The following is a 25,480-nucleotide window of genomic DNA, read 5'->3' as shown; positions in this document are numbered from 1 at the left end:
CATAAACAGTATATGTACACACTATACAATAAAAATTAAATTATTTTACTCACGGGGAAGTTTGAAAATGGTGATTCAGCAGTGTCTGATTTCTGTGTCTGTTGTGATGACTTTGAAGAATTTAACTGTTCTCAAGACACTGCGAAATTGAACAAAAATTAATTTATTAATCAATCCCGGTTAAATGGAATAGCGATTTACAATTCAAATGAAAGCTCTCATACTTTACAATTGAATTTGAATGGAACAATTGAATGGGATAAAAAAACTTGGAGCTCCCAAAGTTAAGGGGTATAGATTGATATTTGCTTCTTTTTTTATTTGTATCATAGTCTACTTTCAAAAAAAAATTCAAAATTCTAGTCGAATTTAAAAACTAGAAAGAGTTTGGTCAAGATTACTAGAGTGTTTATATACAAGTGAAAAACAAAACTTAAAAAAAAACACAGTTATGCACAGTTTTTATAAGTGTAATTTTTAATAAACAAAAACCTAAAAACAAAACTGTCACAAAAAATGGCCTTGGCTTTATCTTGTTGAAATATTTGCACTCAACTAATCAAATGGTTGTTGGATAGCTTCGGGGGAAATGATAAGCATCATTTCTTTATTGAAGAAAATATCAATATGATGAGTCGTATGTAAAGCCTGAAGCAGTAGGTGAGGCGGAGACTGGATCTGATGAGGTGGAAACTGGACTTGACAAGGCGGAGACGTGAGGCATGGGTCGGATCTGACGAGGCGGAGACCGGAAGCGGCAAGGGGAGCGGCAACTTATTGGAGAGGGATCGAGGGTCTCGATCGTTTTGATCAGAAGTGGCAAGGAGAGCGGCGATTCGATCGTTTTGATCGGAAGCGGCAAGGGGAGCAACAACTGCGAGGGACCGAGGCAAGGCGAGGGTTTCGTTTCTTCAAATTTCGAGTTCGGACTTCGTCGGACTTCAAAACAATTTCTATTTTGTTTTTTTTAATATATATATATTCGGTTCGGGTCGGGTCGACCTGACCCTGAAATGGAGTAAACCGAGACCCGACTCAGATTTAATATTTTTTAAAATTTTTAACCCAACTCAACCCTTGCGGTTTGGGTTGGGTAGTCTGGGTTGGTCGGGTTACCAAGTTTTTTTAACACCCTTATGTGGAGACATACAGATGGATCATGTTTAAGTGATAACCTAAATGGTCTGTAGTATATGGATAAGGCTGGGTACTTTATCCTTGTGTCACTATGAGTATGACCCGCTTTGTAGATGTTACAAATGTTGTAAAGTGCTACAAATGATCTAATCCTAATCATTTATGTATTTGTATAAGATCGGACTACGAAATATTTAGTCTCGTTATATAACGTCGTTCATAATAGAGACTTTCATTTCACTAGGATGACCATAGGTAACATGACTTTAATCTTGAGTGAGTTGTGAACTCCTGCCTATGAAGGCAGTCTTTTGAGTATATGCTTATAAAATAACACTTATTTTATTAACCTCGGACTACAGACCATTTAGGTTATTATTTAAACAAGATCCACTTTTATGTCTCTACATACTTGTTTAAATTACATGAAATAACCTCGGATCTTAGTTTATTGGATTGAGTATATGCTTATAAAATAATACTTATTTTATTAACAACAATATGTTTATTTAAAGTTTACAAACTACGAGATTGCAATGAGATTTAGGACACCATTTCCAACACTAAATTTCCTTCTTCTGTTACTTTTGTCTTTCAATTCCGTTTTCCCTCTTTTCCTCTGTATTTTTGATGTCTTAAAGTAACTTTTTAGTCCCAAAATAAGTGCATTTAATTTTCAAATTGTACATTGCAACTTTCCTTTTAAAATATGTCATTTTTTTGTACTACAAGTGTTTAACACATTATTGTGCTATTACAAATGCAATCTGGAAGCATGTGTCTGTTGAATTGAAGGATAAGATATATAACATAGTTGAGGTATGTATGTTTATAATTTTGAAAACGTTTGTAATTAAGGTATGTATGTTTTGTTGGGTTGTATGTCTTAAAATTCGTAGTTTGTAAGATTAAACATATTCTATTTTCAATAAAGATGTTGTTGAGTTTTTTATTATAAAACTGTTATTGAATATGTAAACTGCACTAAATCCAATAAACTAAGATCCATGGCTATTACATGAGTACTTGGACTTTATGTGGAGACATAAGAGTGGATCAAACTCGAGTAGATAGCCAAAATGGTCTATAAGTATACGAATAAGGCTGGATACCTTATTCTATAAACACTATTGAATGTGACCCACTTTGTACTTTTACTTTATAACGTTGTTTACTGTTTAACACTGACTATTTCAAAGCGATGACTTAGGTAACTTGACCTTAATCCTGAGCTAACTATAAACTTCTATTTATTCGTGATTATCCTTAGATTTTAATGGGTGATGGTTAGCCCATTAGTATCGGCTGAATAAGCCTTCCATTTCAAGCATAAGACCGGGTAGATAGCTGGGGACATAGGGTGCAAGATGGAATTCACTATTACTCGCTTTTAAGGATAGAATAGAGGTTGTTCTCTTAAATACTGACTCCGGGTCTCGAATAAGGGGCCCCACCCTCTCATTGGCCAGAGAGGACACGGTTTAGTGATTGGATCACAAACCAATTGTTCATTAGAAGATCAGTAAGACTTAAGGAACAAGATGTAATCTCAAAGATAGAACTACTTTTGACCCAGCTGATATTACGAACAACTTTGAAGGGTTGACTTACTAATTATGGTTATATCAAGTGGACAGAAATGTATCTACAGTGAGGGGAGTCCAACTACTGGACTTTAGTGTAGTGACCCAGTAGTTAACGAATGTTGATTAATTCGGTTTAAAGAGTTTAGCTAATTAATCTCGGATCGTTGGAGTCCATGATCTATATGTTCATTAAGTCCCTCTACTAGCTCACAAATTGATTAAACCTTACAATAGAGTGATGAGTAAATTTGAAGTGTTCAAATTCAAAATAAGGGATATAAGTAATTATATATGATATAATTACACGTTTAATTATTGAATTAAACAGAATTGGTGAATTGGATATTATTTAAATTTGATTAAATATTAATTACATGAATAAAGATTCATGGTCAAGGAATTGATATTTTATTAATTTAATATTTCATATTAAATTGATTAATTAAAATATTTAATTAATTTTAAGCATTAATTTTATTCTAAATTTAATTATAGAATTAATTTTTGTTTAAAATTAATGGTTTTAATTTAATATTAATTATAGAATTAATATTATATAAATATTTGGTTTTCCATTCTTCAATTTTGATTACAAAAAGAAAATGATAATTGTTTTTCAAATTCATTTATTAAAGAAAATGGAGGAATGAATTAGTGGGAAATTTCCACTTTTTCCACTCATCAAAACACTTCATCATCCACTCAAATTAGCTGAAGTTTTGGTATGCATTGTAATAGCATGCATAATCTTTTTAACAACAAATTCAATTTGCTAAGATTTGATTCATGCAATTTATTTTAAGAGAAAAAGGTTTTCTCTCTCAAGTTCTTCAACAAACACTAAAAACTTCTCAAAAATTCCTTCAAATTCAAACTCATTTTGGATCCCACAATCTAATCTAAGGTCTTAGAGGATAGTAGGGAAGATCAAGTGGTGGTCTACATCTTGTTGAAGTAAAGATTCAAGCTGAATTTGAAGATTTGAAGAGTTCAACAAAGGTATATCTTTAAAACCCTATTTTGTTTATGAGCATGCATGTTTCTATACTAAAATTGATGGAATTAGAGTGCTCAAGATCTAAATTGCTTCCATTAATTGCATGCTAACTTCATCATGTTTTCACTAACGCTCCAACCTATAGGCTGCCTTTATAATCGATAGTAGATCTAGAAAGGTCGTTCTTAAAACCATAGGGACAACATTTCGTCAATTTAAGCATTGGTTGACGACGAGGCATATCATACCATTCAAGAATGAACCTCAACTTTTGGAACAACTACTAGAAATGTATTCCTATATTGATTAAAAAAAACATTGGAAAGAATTTGTTAGATCTAGATCAAGTGAAGAGTTTGAGGTATCAATATTTATTCATATTTATTAAGAACATTTTTTAATTTTTATTGATAATTGTTACATTTGTGTAGAGAAAAAGAATCCTTCAACAAGAGCGTCGATCTAAGAATAAGTATAACCGTTGGCTTTCAAGAAAAGGTTATGCTACTCTTCGTGAGGAAATGGTAAGAATATATTAGTTTAAACTTTTATGAGTCTTAAAGGTTATGTTAATCTAATTTTGTGTACGTTGAAATGTAGAAAAAAGTATCTTCACAGAAAGGTGATTTTGATTGAGCTAACATGTGAAAGAAATCTCGTGTAGATAAGAATGGATATACAACAATGAACACATTCAAGAAGTTGTCAATCGAATCGTAAGACGTGCATTACATTTTACATTCATGAAAATTTTATATATACATTTATGAAATTATAATCGAATTTACATTTCTTCTTAGGACGAAATCTTAAAGACTTATGATCTATTTGACAACAAAAAGTCGTCTCCCAATGATGTTTTGACACAGGTCTTGGGTATACAAGAGCATAGTGGGCGTGTATGTGGGGTTGGCGGTTTTGTTACCCCAATCTCTTACTTCCACATAATCAAAGGTTAAAAAAAAAAAGGAAAGGATCAATTTGAGGAGCTTAGTCAAGAGAATGAAGCGCTTCGTTTGCGCGTTAAAGAATTGAAGGCTATTCAAATGACACAATGTACAACGACGTCTGCACATGGATCTTGCTCCAAACCAAGATTGGCATATGAGATTTGAATCCGAAAATAAATTGAGAAAGAAGGTAAAAAGAATGTGAAGATGAATGATGTTAAACAAAAGAAAAAGGTAAATATGGACATGATCATTTTGAACGATGAACATGAGAATTTCAAGAATGGAAGCAAAAATGAACAAACTTTAGAGGTCATTAGTTAAGTTTGCTCAATTTGTCGCACTGGTTGATGTTTGCATTATGAATTTCATATTGTTGCATTAATGACTTTCATAGACTTTCATATTGTTACATTATGATCACTTTGTTGCATTGGGAGAAAACTTCAATGGTGGTTGCTAAGAAAAAAGATGTTTTCTGTGAGTTTACAATCAATTTGCTACTATCTTTAAAATCAATACTTAGGTTTGTTAAAAAGGTACTGGCTAAAGAGTCAGCCATTTCTTTCTAACTACCTATTGAGTTGTTTGGTATCAGTAGAAAGAGTTGTGTTTTGTGGGAGGATATTATTGACTTATGTAGTATGAGGGAAGTTAAGACTATGATGTTGGTTGCATATATGACATAAGTAATATAATTTCATTTGTTTAGGTATTCTAATTTTTTATAGGTACTCGTTTATTAACTTTTAATCTTTTATAGGTACTTGCACTCAAAAAATATTTAAAAGTACATATTTGTTTACTCATCTCTTATATCTATTAGACGAATCACTCAAGAAATTTGGGCTCATAACCTAGGTAGTAGATTAATGACTTCACAACAAAACCAAATTGTTTTTGCTCCTTTTAATCCAGGGTAAATAAAGTTTTATTAGCCAATTCATTAAAAGTTCTTGTATTAACAGTAAACATATACTACTTGTTTTTGTCATTAGACACTACTGGCTATTAACGCGGATGATGATATCGTTTATTATCTTGATTCATTACAAACATCGTCTCAAGTAGATATCAAATACGTAACAGACACGTAAGTTAACTTCTTTTCCTATGATGTTTTTTGTCATTTTAAAGTTTACTTTATTTTATTTTGTGGGTATTTCTTGGCAATAGGGTTGTTGCGATTTTTCAATCTCAGTAAAATATTCAAGAAAGTAAAAAACAAACATTATAAAAAACCGTAAAGGCAAGTATAAACATATTTATTTGTTAATTAAATTATATATATATGTAAGTTATTCCTAGTGTGTATGCAACATAAATTATTTTAGTTTAAGTATTATTGCAGTGTCCTTTACAAGTTGGAACCATTGAATGTGGATACTATGTGATGAGATACATGAGAGATATTATCGCCAAAGGCAGCAAAGACAGATTCAGTATGTTGTTAATTAATACCTATTTTCATTATTCTTAATAGTTCAAATTTATAACATTTAACAAAACAAGTATTGACTTCAATATTTGGGCTTTGTATTAGATTGATACGAGGGACTCGTACAGTCAATTTCAGTTGGACGAGGTGTGAGTAGAGCTAGCTAAATTTTTGGGTCCCCACATGTGATGGTGATGATATGCATTTTTTGGATATTGACATTCAATTTTTTGAAGATATGGGTTAGGCATATATTGTTGATATTGGATATAGGGGTAGAATGTTTATATAGTAATTTGTAAACATATGTGTTGATATTATAGGGTACCTAGATCTATATAGTTGGTGTAATTTTTGGAAATGTAGATATTTGGATTTGTTCTTTTGGGATTTTTAGTTTATATTGGGATTGAACATTCTTTTTGAGATTGTTCATATGCAAGGTCGGGTTGATCATCTTCTATATAACTTATAAATTAGCTAGATTGTTCATGTATTTTATGTTGTAAGTATATATATGACAACAATTATGTTCAAGGATATATATTCACTTTTGTTAGCTAGGTTGGTGGAAAGTTTTGAATGATTGAACAAGTTTAAAGAGTTCAATATATGTGTTGTTTGTTTACTTGGTTAATAAAATGATCATCCTCTATATCATTGTTGGACTTCAAAACAGGAAATTATATAGGTAATTTCTAATAGTACAATTTTTTTTAAAAAAAAAAACAAGCTTGACAAGCAAAACATATAAAGTATTCCTTAAGTTGTCAGTTTTTTTGTGTCAATAAGAAATTATATTTGACAAGTAAAAATTGTCAAGTTATAAAAAACTTGATCCATAATAAATATAAAAAAAATTAGATACTTGACACTTAAAACAAGTCAATAGATCTCATATACTTGGCAGTAATAGCGTATCAAGTAAACTACAACTTGATACTTTTAGCCAATAAAAAAATTCTAGACACAGGATTACTTGACATTTTTAAAAACATCAAGTAACATTGATACTTGACTGTGAAAAACGTCAAGTAATACAATTTTTGTAGTAGTGTAGGTAACGAAAACAACAAATAAAAAAGAATGGAATGTGGAAACAAGAGAGAAATATTGCACAAAGGATCAAGTGTTTTAATTGATTTCTATATATTCATCCAAGAAAATGATCAACTACAAACGAAGGCACTAATCTTAAAATTCTACCACTAACCTTGAAAATATTATGGCACTTGGCTAATTATCCTAAATAAAATTCATTATTTTTAATGGAAGAAAAAACTAATTTAATCAATAACTTGAAAAATAAGTTCGCACTATTTTTTATTCAGGGAGAAGGAAATGATAGAGGAAAAAAATAAATATAAAAATCTCTTTTATCTAAAAACATTTAAATGTCACGAAAATTTCTGCTACCTAACTAATGAAAAACTGATGACAAGTTCAACGTGCTGGGGAATCCAAATTTACTCTAGAGACGAAAAATGTAATTTTTCTTTTCTTTTACACGTCAACAATTTCAATAGAAGAGATCAAACTAGCAATATTTAAGATATTCACTAAATTATGCTTGAATGGATAGTAATATTACTTGATTCATTCATAATTTCGTCTGAATGAATTTTTCGATTGAAATAAAAGTAAGTTTCTCTAATTTAAAATTTAAACAAATAATTAACTGAAAACAAAATAGAAACATTCTTAACCAGAATAAAAAATCTAGAACTTAATCTACATCTAATATAATAAAATAATATTGTCTATCAATGATAGATCGCGATAGAAAGTGACATTATATATGGTCTATCGTTCATTATCGCAGTCTATCATAAATAGAAAATGACATTTTATTATACTTTGAAAATATCTTTAGTAGTTTTATCATTTAAAATAATTACTCTCTTTATTAACATTTCATCTATCATCCATGTAAATTTTGAACCTTTGTCTATAGGCATATCATTTAATTATATTGTCTCTTGATAATTTTTTTTAAGGATATACATGTTGTCACCTACCTGAGCAACCTTTAAAAAAACATTAAAATAAGTTTTTGAAAAAAAAAAAAAAATTATAATCTTTACACACCCATAATACTCTTTACTTCCTAGTATATGCATATTTTACTCTCTCAACTTTAATATTGGTTATAAATAGTATTATTGTTAAATTATAATAAAAGTAAAATTGGTTTTATAATTTTTTTAAGAACAAATCAATCATTAACATAAATTACAAGTTACCAACATGGCCAAAACTGCCTGCCTCAACTAATGAAAACAACCCATTAGAAAAATTAGCCAGCTAAAAATAAGATCGAGACTCTTTTGCCATCCAACGAATTAAGTCATCTGTCACCACGTTCTGTGTACGTCGAATGTATCTAAATTTGACGAGTCAAGTCATCTGTCACCACATTATGTCTCTATTCAACCATTACCCAAAATCACACGATTGCGACATCAACACCTTACTAAAATACACCATACTAAAATACAGAGGACAGCGTGTGTCCACCACAATCCTCTTATTTACCAAATTCGCTCTTGTTACAATAATATCATTAAAATTCCTCCAACAAACAATTTTCACTTTAGGAGGTAATGGACACCTCCACGCCCATTCCTAGATAGACTACTAATTCCACATTACATGATTTACAGTTAAGTGCAATTTTTCAAATTAAACTATCCTTAAACAGTCTAAAATTCAGGTAAAAAAAATAATTAAATTTACATAAATTAGCGAAAATATAGTTTTTAAAGTAAAAACACTCATTGTTTTCCTAATTTCCCTCACTTGGAGCTTTGTTCAAATTTTATTTTTAAAATTTTGTAACATAACTTCACGGAAATTATAATTTTTCATTTTTTTCAGTGAAATATTGAACATTATGATATGAAACATTCTTCACTTAAACTAAATAATATCATAATAAATATATTAAATTTTTGTTATGACAACTTAAAAAATAAAAAATATATATATCAAACCATTAAAAAATTACGTAGCATGAGGTAAAAAAAAAATATTTGAATACCAAACGTGTGAAGTCGTAGTTTTCAGAATTCAAGTTAAAAGAAAAAAAAAAAGTTAAAAATCACCGCTACTCCCCAAATCTTTAAGCAATAATTTAACTCATAAACATTGATTTTTGCAACAATTTGTGTATTTTTAAATACATAAGAAATTAGTTTTTGAACTTTATCATAAATTAGTCTCTACAGTAAAAAACATCTATCATACATAATTTTTAATTTTAATTAAACAAACATAATCCTTAATCAAATATAGAGGATTTTTAAAAATAAAAAATAAAGAAAACTGTTTGCAGAGACTTTATCGATATCTATTAGTGAACGGGTAAAAATTCTCTATTAATAAATCTATATATATAACAAAAAAAAAATTAAGAATTTGTAAATGAAATGTGGGGTGAAAAAATCAAACCTTAAATCTCGAGATTGATAGTATGAACACTAATTGAATTACGCTCTTCTCTTATTAGTTATATACCTAACAAATTCCATTAAAAGAATCTGAGTAGTATAAACAAGAATTCCAAAATTGAAGTTTGACTTCCTAAATTAGAGTGAAGCAAGTAATTAAAAATTAACCAAAAAAGAAAGAGAGAGAGTCAAAAAGGAAAGGGACACGTGTGATGTGGAGAGTTGATCGTTCAAGTTCTGGAAAGCGGTGGTTTTATCTGGAGACATCTAGGGTTGTGTGGAAACAGTCAAACTATATCCACAAAGATTGGCCGTACCATTCTATATAAACCCTTCCTCTATTCCTAAGCAAACGACTCAAAATACGATAAGCAACGAAGAAGGTTGTGTGTAATTTTAATTAAGAATCATGGCGATGATGGGCTTACCCAGAAACTTGGTCTTCCTAATTATTCCCCTTGCATTGTTACTGTCTTTGTTTTTCGTCAACCAACGAGCTAATGCTCTTATGCCTTATCGCTCCATTTGGGATCTCATGCAGCCTGGTATCATTCTACTTTTTTTCTTTTTTTTCTTTTTTTCCTTTTCACTTTGTGATTGAGTTGGAAAATATGCATTCCAAATCCCTGGAAATCCCTGGAAACTCAAATTTTTTTTTTTTTTTTTTAAGAATTAGCTCGTTTTTAATTTTAGATCTTTGAAAACTAAGGCATTATTTTTTTTTTCTCTCTTAAATTTTTTAAGTCTTTTCAAAATCAAAGTGAAGTTATGAGCACTAACAAAATAGTTTCTAAAATTTATTTTTGTTTTTAGAATTTGGGTAAAAATTCAAATGAATCTTAGGAAATATGCAAAACTATTTTTAGAAAATTGTTTTCAAAATCAGAGTGAAGTTTTGAGTACTACAAAAGTAGTTTCTACACATTTATTGTTACTTTTAGAACTTGGGTAAGATTGAAATAATTTTTTTAAGAAAGATGCAAAACTAATGCAAAATAAATAAGCATTGAGATTGTAGTAGCTTTTATTAACTTATAATATTTTTTTTAAAATTTTGATGCATTTAATTTTTAAATATTAAAAAATAGCTTTGTTTAAAAAAATTGAACATGGTATATTTTGTTAAAAAATTGACGTAGTTAACTCCTCTAAAATAGAAAATGGATTTGATTAGGTAAAATAGAAATGGATAAATATATAAAAATAAATAAAGTGTAAAATTGAAAACTAAATATTAAGTAAAATTTTTATCAGAAATTAGTTAGAAGGTTACTATTTTTAAAGTCTAATGTGAAATTAAGATCGTTCTCGAAAACTTAATTTCGATTAAAAATTCGAATCTTTCTCGGTAAATAACATGTAATACATTTTAGAAATAGAAAACAAAATAGTTGATGTTTTAATGTCTGTTTGGATTTATTTAAAATATATATTTTCAAAAAATTCCTTTGGATAAAAACTGATTTAAAATACACATAAAACACTATTTTATTTTTTAAATTAAACATGCAAAAAATATATTCGAAACATTTGTATTCTTGATTTTTGAAAATTAAGAACATTACTTTTACTCTTTCTTTATATATTTTGTTTAATTTTATTATATATTTTTACATTTTATTGTTCATATTTTATAAAATCAATTAAGAATTAAATTAGAAACGTAAATGTTTTTTTTTTTTTTTTAAGTATAAACTGATGGTGAATATGGATACCAAAAATTGAGCTACAATTTAAATGTGTCTTTGGTGAACATAGATAACAATTAAAAATTGGTTGAAGTTCATAAGTGTAATATTTCTTCTTAAATGTGACAGCTGGCTACACGGAGGACCCATTTCGTATCTTGGAGCAGAGTCCACTAAGCGTACCAAAATCGGCAGTGGACACGCTGGCAGTGGCACGTGCGGACTGGAAAGAGACAAATGAAGAGCACGTGATATGGATGGACATTCCTTGAGTAAAGAGGGAGGATTTGAAGATAGAGGTAGAGGAGAATCGCGTGCTGAGGATCAGTGGAGAGATGAAGGGGGAAGCTGAGGTGGAGGGTGAGAGGTGGCATCGGGCAGAGAGGATCAGCTCCTCGGGCAGGTTCTGGAGGCAATTCAGGCTGCCCGGAAATGCTGACATGGAAAGGATTAGGGCCCACTTGGAAGATGGAGTTTTAAAGGTGGTTGTCCCCAAGTTGCCTCAAGAGAAGAAGAAAGAAGCTAAAGTGGTGAAGATTGAGGAAGGGGGAAAATCTGGAGGGGAGGATGTTAAGGCTACTAAGGCTGAAATGTGAAATAATAGTGGCTTTTTAAATAAAGCTTTTGTGTTTTTGATGTTTTTGGTTATTTTAGAGAAATTGAAGGACGTCCTAACAATTTTAGAGAAATTGAAGGACGTTCTTCATTAGTAGGTTTTGTCTTTTCTTTTGATCTACTATGTGTCCAGCAATGAGGAAAATATATATCATAAAAGAATTCAATAGGACCTTTTATTTTAATATTATAGTTTAATAAAATAATTAGAAAGATATTTTCCATGATTAAGGAAAATATGATGAAAGTCACAATATACTAAGGTTTTTCTTCTATATCCATATATCCATATATTACAGATCATATCTTGGTTTGTGATAAAGCAAATAAAATATCCAAATGAGTAAAACCAAAGTGAAGTAAATATCATATATTATACATCATAAGTGAAGTAAATATCATATATTATACATCATAAGTGAAGTAAATATCATATATTATACATCANATATATTATACATCATAAGTGAAGTAAATATCATATATTATACATCATAAGTGAAGTAAATATCATATATTATACATCATAAGTGAAGTAAATATGATAGTGTGTGAGAGGTCCTTCTCCAAAGCGAGTCTTAGGCTCCCCTTAAAATTAAGAACCCCCTTATTTGGTAGTAATGACTTAGGTTCTCCTAAGACCGTGATTTACTCCAAAATACAATTGACTTACTTAAATGGACAATATAATTCTATTTAAATAATCAAATTCAATAAAGGAAACAAATCCTCATTTGGAATAGGAAGGTCATACAATGTTGTCACAAATAGATGTTAAGATTTTATTTGAGACATGTATAGAAACCACTGCCTTAGAAAAATATAAAGCTAACTAAAAAAACAACCATTCATCAATAAAATAAAGATGTCTGAAATACAAAATATTTGAAATAAAGGCTTGACAAAAAGAAACATCATTGGTAACAGCACAAAACAAGCCCAAAGGCTTGACAAAAAGAAACATCATTGGTAACAGCACAAAACAAGCCCAAACATCAAGAACTTCCAAAATAAACCAAACCATAAACGAAGCAGCGAATAGATTTAACAAAGTATCAAACAGCAAATCTAGAGGCAGAACTAAACACAAAACCACCTCTAAACACTCCCTTTTTCTGTTTGTAAAGAAAAAATCAACCCGAAGATGAAGCTCCTCCATCTCGGGACAAGACAGACCACATAATATGTAAAACCTCATCAACCTTATTTTTTCTCTCTTGAAGTATGTGCACTAAGGACTCAAGGTCACAAGATTCATTTGATAGTAGGTGAAGGATATGACTACTAAAAGAATACTCAATTAATGTTCTACTTAAACCATGAAGATGGTGAGTCGTGGTGGTAATGTCTAGCTTAGGAACATGATGTCTTTGCAGATGCTTTTAGTTGATGGAGAAGAAACTTGGAAGAGGGTCAACAAAGTTCTGCAAGGGAGAGAAGGTCAGGCTTCTGGGACAACAAAATACCACAGATAAGGCGAATAAAAAAAATAGGCAATTTAAGAGCTATGGACCCAGTATGCCTTTTATTCTAGTTCAGCACAAACACACCATAATTGAACTGTGCTTGAGTCCCTATCTAATACAGTTGCAAGAGCAATGGATACGCTTAATTTGTGATAAGAGGAACACCAATTATAAATGTCAATCTTGTGCAGAAGGGTATATTTAACACTCAAAACAGTTATAGTAAAAGCGTGTTGAACTAAACTCACTCTCCCCCTTTTATTTGACTTACAAAACGGCCAGAGCCAACTTCAACAGAATAAAAAACCATAACTTTAGGAATCGCACAACCTACACATGGAAAGTTGATTTTCTCAATTAAGGCATATAAACCAACAATTTCGGTTATGGGTTTCGAGCAGCAAACGACCCAAACCGAAATTTTTGTTAATTGCTATAATTCAATTTTGCACAAGCCTAAAGTAATCCTCAAAGCTTTATTAACACTCTTAGTTTCAGTTGGAGATGCAAGCCAAATATTGTTAATCATCTGGAGATAGTCAACCATATCCTCTTTCTAGTAGTCACTCTTGGATCCAGATCACCAATTATGTTACTAGAGGGATGATTTTTGCAAACTCTGCTAGATGGGTGCTTGTTACTAGTTTCAGCCTGCTCAGAAACTGACTGAATTTTCTCTACTGAAGTTTCAGTATTCATGTCAGATGACATGACAGAGAAGATGTTAGGAACGTCTATATTGACAAGCAGTAGTACACTGGTATCTTCTTCTTCCTGTGTTGTAGAAACTGATAAAACAATAACATCATCAATCAAAACATTGATGGATTCCATGACACAACGAGTTTGTTTATTGTATACACAGTATGTTTGACTATTTTTAGAATATCCAAGAAATATGCCTTTATCATACTTGGAATCTCATTTTCATCTTGCTTCTTTATCAGCCAAAATATAACGCATACTGCCAAAGATATAGAAGTATTTAACATTTAGCTTTCTCTCCCTCCAAATTTCATAAATTGTGCTTGAGGTATCTGGTCATAAAATAACTCTATTGAGGATATAACACGCTATGTTTAATGTCTTTGCCCAAAACTAGAATGGAAAATGTTTTGCATGTAAAATCGCTCGAGCCATCTCCTGAAGAGTCTGATTTTTTCTCTCCACAACGTCATTCTACTGGGGAGTAATAGGAGCTGAGAATTCAGGGTGAATTCCAGCTGACTGGTGGAACTCAATAAATTGAGAGTTTTCAAACTCCCTACTATAATCATTTCTAATTTGTATCACATTAGATCTTTCTCTCATTGTAATTAAAGGCAGTGAGCTTGAAAAGTAGTAAATGTATCTTATTTTTCTTAAAAAAAATGGACCCATGTGTATCTTGAGAATTCATCAACAACAACTGAAATATATCGTTTTCCTCATAGACTCTCTAATTGCATAGAACCTATAAGGTCCATTTGAAAAAATTCCAGTATACGGGTTGAACCCAAGTGACCTATCTGCCTGTGTGGAGCATGGGTTTGTTTTCTTGACTGACAATCTCCATAAATAATTTCAGCAGAGGCAAGTGAGGGGAGTCCAGATATAGCATTTTTGGCAAGTGCCTTTTGTATAGTCTTCATGCTCACATGCCTAAGGTATTTATGCCATAGGCTAGCTTCATCTTGTTTAAAGAGATGACAAACTTGCAAAGTATTGTCAGAACTATTGAGTTGATGCCCTAAATCTCGTGGGTCATGTAGTTTGTAATTATAATGTACAAACAATTTTATTTATTTAATAAAATGTGAGATATTTTATTTGACATTCAATAGCATTAACCCACAAACCAATAAACTAACATCCAAGGTTATCTTTTGTAGCTTAAATATGTATGTAGAGACATACGGGTGGATCATGTTTAAGTGATAACCTAAATGGTTTGTAGTAGATGGATAAGGTTGGGTACCTTATCTTGGTGACACTATAAATACGAACCGCTTTGTAGATGTTACAATTGTTGTAAAGTACTACAAATGATCTAATCATGATAATTCATGTAGAGACATAAGAGTGGAAGTATTCTATACAAAGGAGTTTGTATAAGACTGGACTACGGAATGAATGTCTCATTATATAACACCATTAATAATAAAAGACTTACATTCACCAGGATGACCATAAGTGACATGACCTGAATCCTTAGTGAGTTGTAAACTCTTACTTATGAAGGCGATCCTTTGATTTGTATGGGTGAGAATGGCCAGATCGCCGACTCAATAAGCCTACCATTTTGGGGATTCGTTTGATTGGATAGTTGGGAACACAACTACACAAAACGGAATTCACTTCTTCCCTAATGTCGGTAAAGTAGATAAATTGCTCTCTTAAGGGCTGATTTTGGGGCTTGAACAATATGATGCCACATCTTCTCTTGGCCCGAGAGGGATTTGGTCATAATTGGGCTATGACTTATTGTTCATTAGAGGGATCAGTGGTACTTAAAGAATTAGATATAACTACAGGGGCAAAACGATAATTTTGATCTAACTGTACCTACAAACATTGTGAATGATCATTGCATTGTTGACTGGTTATATCCAATGGATACAGAAATATATCTATAGTACGAAGAATGCAGTTGTCGGTCTTAAGTGGAGTGACCGACAGTTAATGAATATTGAATAATTTAATTAAAGGAGTTTAACTAATTGTTCAAGTACCATTAGAGCTTCAGTCTACAGGTCCATAAGATCCCCTTTGTAACTCAATAGGGATTACTGAGAATTAGTTTTGGATTAATTTGAATTGTTCAAATTAATTGATGAAATTAATTATATGTGATATAATTAAATTAAATTAATTATATAATTAATATAATGTATTTGATATATTATGATATAAAGTTTATTATGAGATGAATTAAATATTTGAAATTTGATTCAAATACTAATTATATGGATGAGATTCATATAATTAAATTTAGTATAAATATGATTTATATTTAAATATCATGCATTATTGAGAGAAATAAAAGTATAGGTTATATTGTATTTGATACAATATAAAACCTATAAGTTAGGCGTCATATTTGATATCACATATAGTTATATATATACATATAAGTTAGTTATTATATATATATGTGTGTGTAATTACTATTATTATTTAAATTAAATTATTTCAATTTTAAATTTTAATTTTTTTGAATTTAAAGGGTGGGAAATAACTTCCCTCTCCCTCACGCACCCTTCCCCTCTCCCCCCCCCCCCCCCCCCCCCCCCCCCCCCCCTCCCCCCCCCCCCCCCCCCCCCCCCCCCCCCCCCCCCCCCCCCCCCCCCTCAATTCTCCCTCATTTTTTAAAGTGGTGAGTGGGGAAGTAATGTTCTATCGATCGTGTTTTTCATCTTCTTCACAGAGAGGGTCTCTGAGAGTTGGTGTTGTTTTTTATCTCCCTAAAAATTCCTCTCTCAATTTTTATTCTTCCACTCCCAAAACTCAGAGCCCACACCTCCTGAGAATTCTCATCTCCTACAAAGAATACAGAGGAAATTCTTGTGGTGGTGACCAAAGTTGGGTTGTTGTAGTTTTGTTCGAGGTGTTCATGATTGTTCATAACAGATCAAGATGGAATTTTGTGAAGATTTTTGGCTTCAAGGGTAAGTAATTCTTTGAACCCTAATTATTACTTCTCTAAAAGCATGCTTTAAATTATGTTAAATTACATAGTTTTGTTCTGTAAGTTTGTATTCTGTGATAAAATTGAAATTAGGATGATCCCCACTTCCACTGCAGATCTTCTGGTTCTTTTAAATCCACAAATAATAATTATCAAAAGAGCATACCTATCATGACAAGAGCTTTGACTTCGTCTGTGACAACACACTTGTCTTTGGTAAAACTCACGTTCAAACCTTGATCACATAGCTGACCGATGCTAATAAGATTGGCAGTAAACCCTTCAACCAATATTATGTCATTCAATGGTGGAAGACTTGGGTAATTAAGCTTCCCTTTCCCAATGATCTTATCACAAGCACTGTCTCCAAAAGTGACTTTCCTAAGTTGACAAACTTGAGATCAGACAAATAGGTTTTTTCACCAATCATATGTCGAGAGCTTCCACTATCAAAGTACCAATCTCCTTTAGCAGAAGATCTTAGGGATGTCAATACAGCATTACACTTGTTCTTAACATTCTTCTCTCTCAAACCTATTTTATTGTTGTCTATCTTTGACGGTAATTCTAAGAGAAGTAGGGAGCCCTTATAGGATAAGTGGGTCTATGGAGAATTTTCAATAACTGATAGCAAAAAGGACATTTATGGCCCATTTTATAACAATAGTGACAAATCCATCTTAATCTGAATGAATTGTATGGAAGTACCTGTAAAACCATAGGATTTTGGATCTTGAGCTCTAACAAACTCAATCTTTTGCTTACATTTGGAATTTAACTAATTATTACGCTAACTTCCACCTTTTGAAAAACCAAGCCAGAATTATCACCAATTTTCTTTCCTTTTGTCAAAATTTTCTCCAGAGACTCAGTACCAATATTCAACATTCTGACATTTTTTCACACTGAATCCTTCTCAGCTTTAACTTGAAAAAGTTCACACTTCAAATCTGCAACAGTAGACATAAGTCTATGATTTTTAGCAATCAACATCTTAATTTTCACTTTTTGAACATCAAGGGTCTTTTTTATCATCTTTCGATAGAAGGAAAAAATGCATGATAAGAAGGAACTATAGATCCTTGAATTACAACATTGTGAACATTTTCAATAAATACATTGTACTTAGTATTCTCACATGATGAGGTGTCAGAAGAAATGCTACTAACAACTGCTTTGACATCTTCCTCTGAGTCATTGTTGTTTTAAGATTCAGCATTAGACAGAGTTAAAACGTAGCCTTTACCCTGTTTCTTCAGAAAATTATGATATTCAGCCTAGATGTGACCATGACCACCACACTCTTTTCATTTGAAGTACTTTTTTTAAAAAAATGAAAGTACCTGACTTGTCAATTTTCTTTTTACTATTCTGAGATCTAAATTGATCGGGGGGAGTAGAGCCTCTAGACTTATTGTTGCTATATATGTCAGACCTCTTACCGAAATGTTTTAGAACACGATTAAACTGTTTTGAGAGCAATGATATAGATTCAGTAAGGGAATCTTCTGACTCTTTATTAAGGTCAACAAGCTATTCTTTAATTGAGGATTGAAGAGCAATTTTCTTATTCTTCTTCTCGGTCCTTCCATCTAGGGACATTTCAAATGTGAGCAAAGAACCAAATAGTTTATATAATCTCAACTTTGTTATGTCTTGAGCTTCCTCAATGGTAGTGACTTTCATGTTAAAACTCTTAAGTAGAAATCTAAGCACCTTCCGGAAAAGTTTTTCTTTTTAAATTTTCCTCCAAGAGAGAACGACTCATTTGTAATGTCTAACAGACATACATTGAATTTATCGATGGATTCTTCATCAAGCATTCTAAGGTTCTCAAACTTCAATGTCAAAAAATTGTAGCTTTGACATCTTTAATTTAGAAGTTCTTTCATGAACAATGGATAAGATATCACATACTTCCTTAGCCGAGACACAAGTATTAATTAGTCTGAATATGTTGTGATCGACACCATTGAATATGGCATTCAGGGTACGTGAATTTCCCAAACAAGCTTCATCTTCTTCTCCAAACTACTGAGACTCTAGCTTTAAGATTTCCTTTCCATCATATGTGTTTGGTGGTAGGATGTGACCACCAAGATACAACAGCCTTCCAAGTTTTGCTATCAATTGAGTTCAAAAAGACAGCCATTCGAGCATTCCAGTAGGAATAAATTATTCTATCTTGAAGAGGAGGATGAGTGGTAGAACCACTTTTTTTTATCCCATCTATGATCGAAGCACCTAAGGTAAAAGTGACCCTCTCTGATACCAATTGAAAAGCAAAAGGATGACTCCCCACTTGAAATACAAATGTTAAATAGAAAACATTGACAAACACTATAACAACAAAAATACTAACAACAAGTAAAGGCACACAGAAGTTGGTAATAATCCACCTACATCTGGAGGGTAGTGTGCCTAGGAAAAATAATCCACTAATATCAAAGAGTTAAGATGTTTACAACGTAGTACTTATCTATAATACAAGATCACTATAGTGACTGACGTAGAGCTCAACTCACTAACCACATAGGCTCCCCTTAGATGTGAGACTTCTTCTTAAGTGTACTTAGACTTTCCTAAGTTTGATAATATTAGTGTTAGACACTTAGGCTTTTGATAGTGTGTGAGACTCTTCTCACTGAGATATCTTTTCCTTAGGTAGCAAACTCCCTTCACTAATAAATCTTAGGATCCCTCTAAGATGGAGAACTCCTTCTCCGAAGCCGAGTCTTAGGTTCCTTCTAAGATTGCGAATCCCTTCTCTGGCAACAAGGACTTAGGCTACTCCTAAGACCATGATTTACTTCAAAGTGTTGCACTTCAACGGATGAAGATGCACAGTGGATTAATGAGCAACAATAATCCAACCGTCGAACAAAAATTATCTTGCTCAATAAGAAAAATACGAGTGACCTAAATGGATAGCATAATTCTCTTTAAATAATTTAATCAAAGAAAATAAAAAAAATTCCATTTGGAATAGGAAGGTCGCGCTTCAATGAAGGAAAATATTGAAGAAATATTATAGTTAGATATTTTCAGATAAGGAAAATATTTCGCAAGAAGATACTGAAGGATCCCTCTACAGTGGAAGCGGATCGTCCCAATTCCCAAAATTTCACAGAATACTAAATTTTATATGCATCTAAAATTTACAACATGCATACACTAAATAATAAAGAAGAAAAAAAAATAAGGTTTAGAACCCCTACCTTTGAAGAACAGTCTTCAATGGATTCCCTCGAATCGATGAACACCACCACGAATGGCTACCTTGGTATTCCTTGGATAAGAATCCAAGAAAAGTGAGGCTCGTGCTATTTTGGTTGAGAGGGAATTAAGAGAGAGAAGAGGAGAAGGAAAAAGACTGTGATATCTCTATGTGATTTTTCTTTTCTATCTTCGTAAGTACAACTGGGCCAAAATTACCATTTTACCCTTGTAGTTACATCTAACTTCTTAAGTACCATTGATCCCTCTAATGAACAATAAATCATAGGCCAACTATGACCAAACCCCTTTCGGGCCAGGAGAGGGTGTGGCACCACATTGTTCAAGTCCCAAAATCAACCCTTAAAAGAGCAATTTATCCACTTACCCCACGGTGGGGGAACGATTGAATTGCGTCTTGTGTAGATGTGTTCCCATCTCCCCAATCAGACGAATCCCCAAATTGGTAGGCTTATTGAGTCGGCAATTTGACCACTCTCACCCATACAAATTAAAGGACTGCTCTCATGGGCAGGAGTTCACAACTCACTCAGGATTCAAGTCATGTTACCTATGGTCATCCTGGGAAAATGCAAGTCTCTATTATGAACGATGTTATATAATAAGTCTAAACATTTCGTGGTCTGGTCTTATACAAAATCCTTTGTATAAAATATCCCCGTTCAAATGTCTCAATATGAATTAGCAAGATCACATCATTTTTAGCACTTTAAAACAATTGTAACATCTACAAAGCGAGTCATACTCGTAGTGTCATCAGGATAAGGTATCCAGCCTTATCCATCTACTACAGACGATTTAGGTTATTACTTAAACGTGATCCACCCATATGTCTCTACATACATGTTTAAGCTACAAGATAACCTTGGATCTTAGTTTCTTTGTTTTTGGTTAATGCAACTTAAAAAATGAAATAAAACATCACATATTTCATTCCATAAATAAAATGTTTGTACATAACAATTACAAACTATAGGACCGCTACGAGATTTAAGACATCAACACCAACAGATACTATGTTACCATAAAAAGTTGTTAAGACTTTATTTGAGAGATTTGTAGAAACCACTGCATTAGAAAAATATAAATTCAACTAAACAAATCTTCGACAGGGTTGAATCACGAAAGGGAAAAAGGAATGTGGGATGCATGTTTATGACGTTGGTTTTAAACAATCGTTGTAGCCTCATTAAAACGTACCTACAATATCACAATTAATATATGTTAAGTTTTTTTGTCTGCACGTTTTTTTTATTCCCCGACATTATACATGCTTGCCTTTATAATCTTAATGATAACAAAGGTCTAATTATTGGGAATTTATACTTAGATATAAATTTAATGTGGAATAAAAAAATTATATCTAAAAATTCCATTTCCACGAGTTAGAATCAAATAAGTAATCGATCATAAAATAAAAAATAATTAAGAGAAGGGAAAAAAGGAACGACAGTGGAAAATATATTGATTCGTCCCAGATTCAGGACTACATCTAGTCTTCTGTAACTGCATTCTACTGTGATGAAGATTGCAAAGATTCAAAACTTGTGCTACAAATCTCTCCCTAAATAGCCCAACATAAACTATTTGATTCCTTATACCATAACTCAGTATATTGGGATTAAAAACAAAGAGAAACTCTAAAAAAAAAAACTCTCTATTTTTTTCTTTCACTGCAGCATATATAGACGGAATAAAACAAGAAAGTGATTCTTCAAAATTGACGAATTTTCTTCTGCCGAAGAAGCTCATGTCTGCCATTTCAAAATTTCCACTTGCCTCTGCACTTTTCTCCAACATATACATTTATATATATGTTCAACTGAAATACTTAAATGAGAATAATTGGTCAAGCCCAATTTGAGATTCACAACCAAAATTATTAGGCTTTATTCAATTTTGACTTTTGGTATATATATATGTTTATTTGTGTGTTTGGGTGTGTGTATCTATCTATCTATCTATATATATATATAATTTTTATCATGTGTGTGCTTTCATGGAGTTTTGTCTCCACACTCCCAACATTCTCCCACTTGGAGACAAAACAACGATCTTGCCTCCCACTGCAACAAAAACATAATATCTTGGAAAACTCCTTAAAACCTATAAAATCAACAAAGTAACAAAATAGAAAACCATTAGAAAAAATTATAGCTCATCTAGGCTTGGTCCGAGGTATAAACAAGCTACATAGAACTGTCCCCCAAATATAAAGGACAACCACGTATTCCCACTTCAACTAAGTGGTACCAACTGACATCTTCTTCAGTCTTGAGTACTCGTTCTTGAAGAAGATACATTCTACAAATGGTTTGACTCCTTCCTTCAAACCTTCTTCCAAGATAGAGACTTTATCTTTGACCTTAGTAAATGCTTTGGTCTTCCATTTTTATGCCCTTATTCTCTTCTGTGACTTCATCAATTCATTCGACTGTCTGATAATTTTTGTTCGTGATAGTCATCAACTTTCTCTCTCAGACTTGCCAATTGCTTCACTAGTGGATCTTGATCTGACTGATCAACATTGGCTACCATTGTTGATGGCTCAATTGTACCCCTACACCTGCCATATGTAGCTTTCACTGGCATCCATCGTTTCTCTGATCCTTTAACAACATTAAACTGATAACTGTACAGTGTGAAATTTCTGTGGCCAATTGTCACTACCTAGGATTCTAACTTGAGTTTACACTAGTGATTGCCAAGCTCACAAATGTAACCCTCATCATCAAACTTTCCATTAGAGATGAGATTTATTTTCATCCTAGGCACAAACTGGACATCTTTAGTACTAACTTTTCTCCACACTGTCTTCAGGTTAATATTTCCAATCCTAAAAATTTGGAAACTTTACCATTTTCCATCCTCACTCAACCACGATGTCTTGATGTGAAAGATGTGAATAGACTCCTATTTGAAGCTATATGTACGGAAGTTGCACTATCAAATGTCCACTCAAATGAGTGACTACTATTTTGTGTGTTACTCTCAACACAGGCAAAGACATCATTAATTATTTCTTCATCAATTTCAACTAGATTTATCGTTACTTCTTCAGTTTCAACCTGATTTACTTCCTGTTTTCTTTTTTGATCTTCTTCTAGTTTCCTACACTAATTTTTAAAGTGACCTTTCTCGCAGTAATAACACTCTATATCCTTATTTCTATTCTTCCACTTTTTTATTAATGCTAATCAACGCATTATTTTCAGAGTCTATCTTGCCTTTAACTTAATTCACTATTAAAGCTAAACTTATAGTAGATTCTTTACTACTGTCTTTCCTACAAATTTCTTCAGATATAGCTAGATAACAAATCTCTGAAAACTTTAAAGTGTTATTCTCGATTGAATTAGACACTACACGAGTTTTCATGGTCTCCCAACCATCTAGTAGAGACATTAATAACTGAACATCATACCTCATTAGTAAATTCTATCTAAATATATTTTAATTGATTAATTAAAGTGGTAACCTCATTAATATAGGAATTAACATAATCATCCTCGGCCATTTGCATGTTGAAATACTTCTTAAGAAAATAAGTCTTACTATTGGCACATGGTTTCTCATACCTGTTTGTAAGCGCTTCCATCAACTTCACTGCATTAGTCTCGTTGGCTACAAAACTAGTAACGTCCATTAACAAACACATTCTGATGATTACAACTGCTTCTTCATTCAGTTCTCTCAATTTTCATCTGAAATCCCTTTCGGTCTCTTCTTTAAATGTCTTATTGATGCGTTTATACCATGTGATGAAATGAATATTAATTGTGGGGCTATAATACATTGTTTTATCTAAATGAACCCAAGTGCAAGCTCAACTAGAGTCTTGGTGAGTCCAAGGTCGAACTCAGGGATTGCTTTACAAGTATGAAATGAAATCTAATGCTTTGATCTTGACGCATTTGACTACAAATCATATTGATTTTTTATATTACTCAAACGCTAAGTATGTGCGATGGGGGTTTGTAATTTGAGTGAAACAGTATATGTGATGGTTGTGAAATGTTGATATGCGATGACAGTGTTGAGAAGAATATTCGCTCAATTCCTAAGCTAATATATAAATAATGTGTTCAAGCGATGCACTCAAGATTAAAACTTACACTTTTCATTGTACATGGCCACACTATCCTATCTCTAGGATATATGCGATGATTGTATAATACAAAAGATGTTACTATTTCTAAGGAACCTCTTTTCTTGTTTTATGAGTTCTAAATCTTTAATTCTCTCAAACTAAGATTTAATCTACGGGTAATCTTTCGAGTTATCCAAGTATTTCATCAGGCATATATAAAACAAGTAAAATGCATGATTTAAATATTGTTTAGTTCATGTTAGCTAGATTCTGCTCAACCCATGAATATGTATTCATATTAAAGAAATGACACTTTGCAATGCTTAAACAAAACAAATACACCTTAAGATAGAGAATAGGGAAATGGAGTCAAGTCATGGTACACAATTTCTTATTTCCCTCCATTTTCCATATGGCTAAAGTGCAAGTATGGAAAGATGGAGCTTCTCTTCTACTTCCACAGGAAACCGAAGTTCTCACTAAGGTTTTTGAATGGATGAAAGAAAAAGAGCTTCTTTGACAGAATTTTTAATCTTGAAAATTCTTAGCAAATTCTTCTATTGCATGGTGATTTCATGACTATTTATAGATGACGAGGATAGCTTTTCTTCTCTTGCATATGATGGTATTGATAAGGTGCATTAAATTTCATAGCTTGATTCGCCACCTGCTGCGCGAGGGACTACTATTGAAAGAACTCGTTGGGTTGCGTTAGACCGAACTCTAAAAGTCAACTTCAACGGGATCTGGTAGCAGGTGCCCTAGACTTCTGCCTTTTTTCTTTTCTTTTTGTATTCCTTAGGGCCCAACAAAAAGGAGTTGTTTAGAGTTCCTAGCTAGTAATAAACTTTCTTGGTGGTTGGATGGGGGTAAGATCTCTTTAGCTGCAGTACATGGTTTAGCATCCCAGCTTGTATAGCCTTGCCTTGGTCGAATTCCTACTTCAAGGAGGAGGCTTTCCAAGAACTTCCTTGGGTGGGAAAGTCTAGAATAGAGCCGACGACTTAGAAGTTCATTGGCTTTGTAGCAAAGCTTTCTTATCAATCACCAACTCAATCTTTGACTTGAGCTCCACCGTGCAAGTGTCGCACCATGCCTCATCGCTTGGAGTTACCGACTCATTTAGCTATGCGATTATGTATAAGCGTTGAGAATTCTCA

At 32.3% G+C, this 25,480-nt stretch overlaps 1 pseudogene; it reads left to right on the top strand.

The window, feature by feature from the left end:
* The first annotated feature begins 9,928 nt into the window (after positions 1-9,928).
* LOC120078449 lies at positions 9,929-12,135 on the top strand (annotated as a pseudogene).
* Positions 12,136-25,480: the final 13,345 nt, after the last annotated feature.

Source organism: Benincasa hispida, chromosome 5 (genome assembly GCF_009727055.1).
Source record: "Benincasa hispida cultivar B227 chromosome 5, ASM972705v1, whole genome shotgun sequence".
NCBI classification, from domain to species: domain Eukaryota; kingdom Viridiplantae; phylum Streptophyta; class Magnoliopsida; order Cucurbitales; family Cucurbitaceae; genus Benincasa; species Benincasa hispida.
This window is presented reverse-complemented; position numbering and strand designations above follow the sequence as displayed.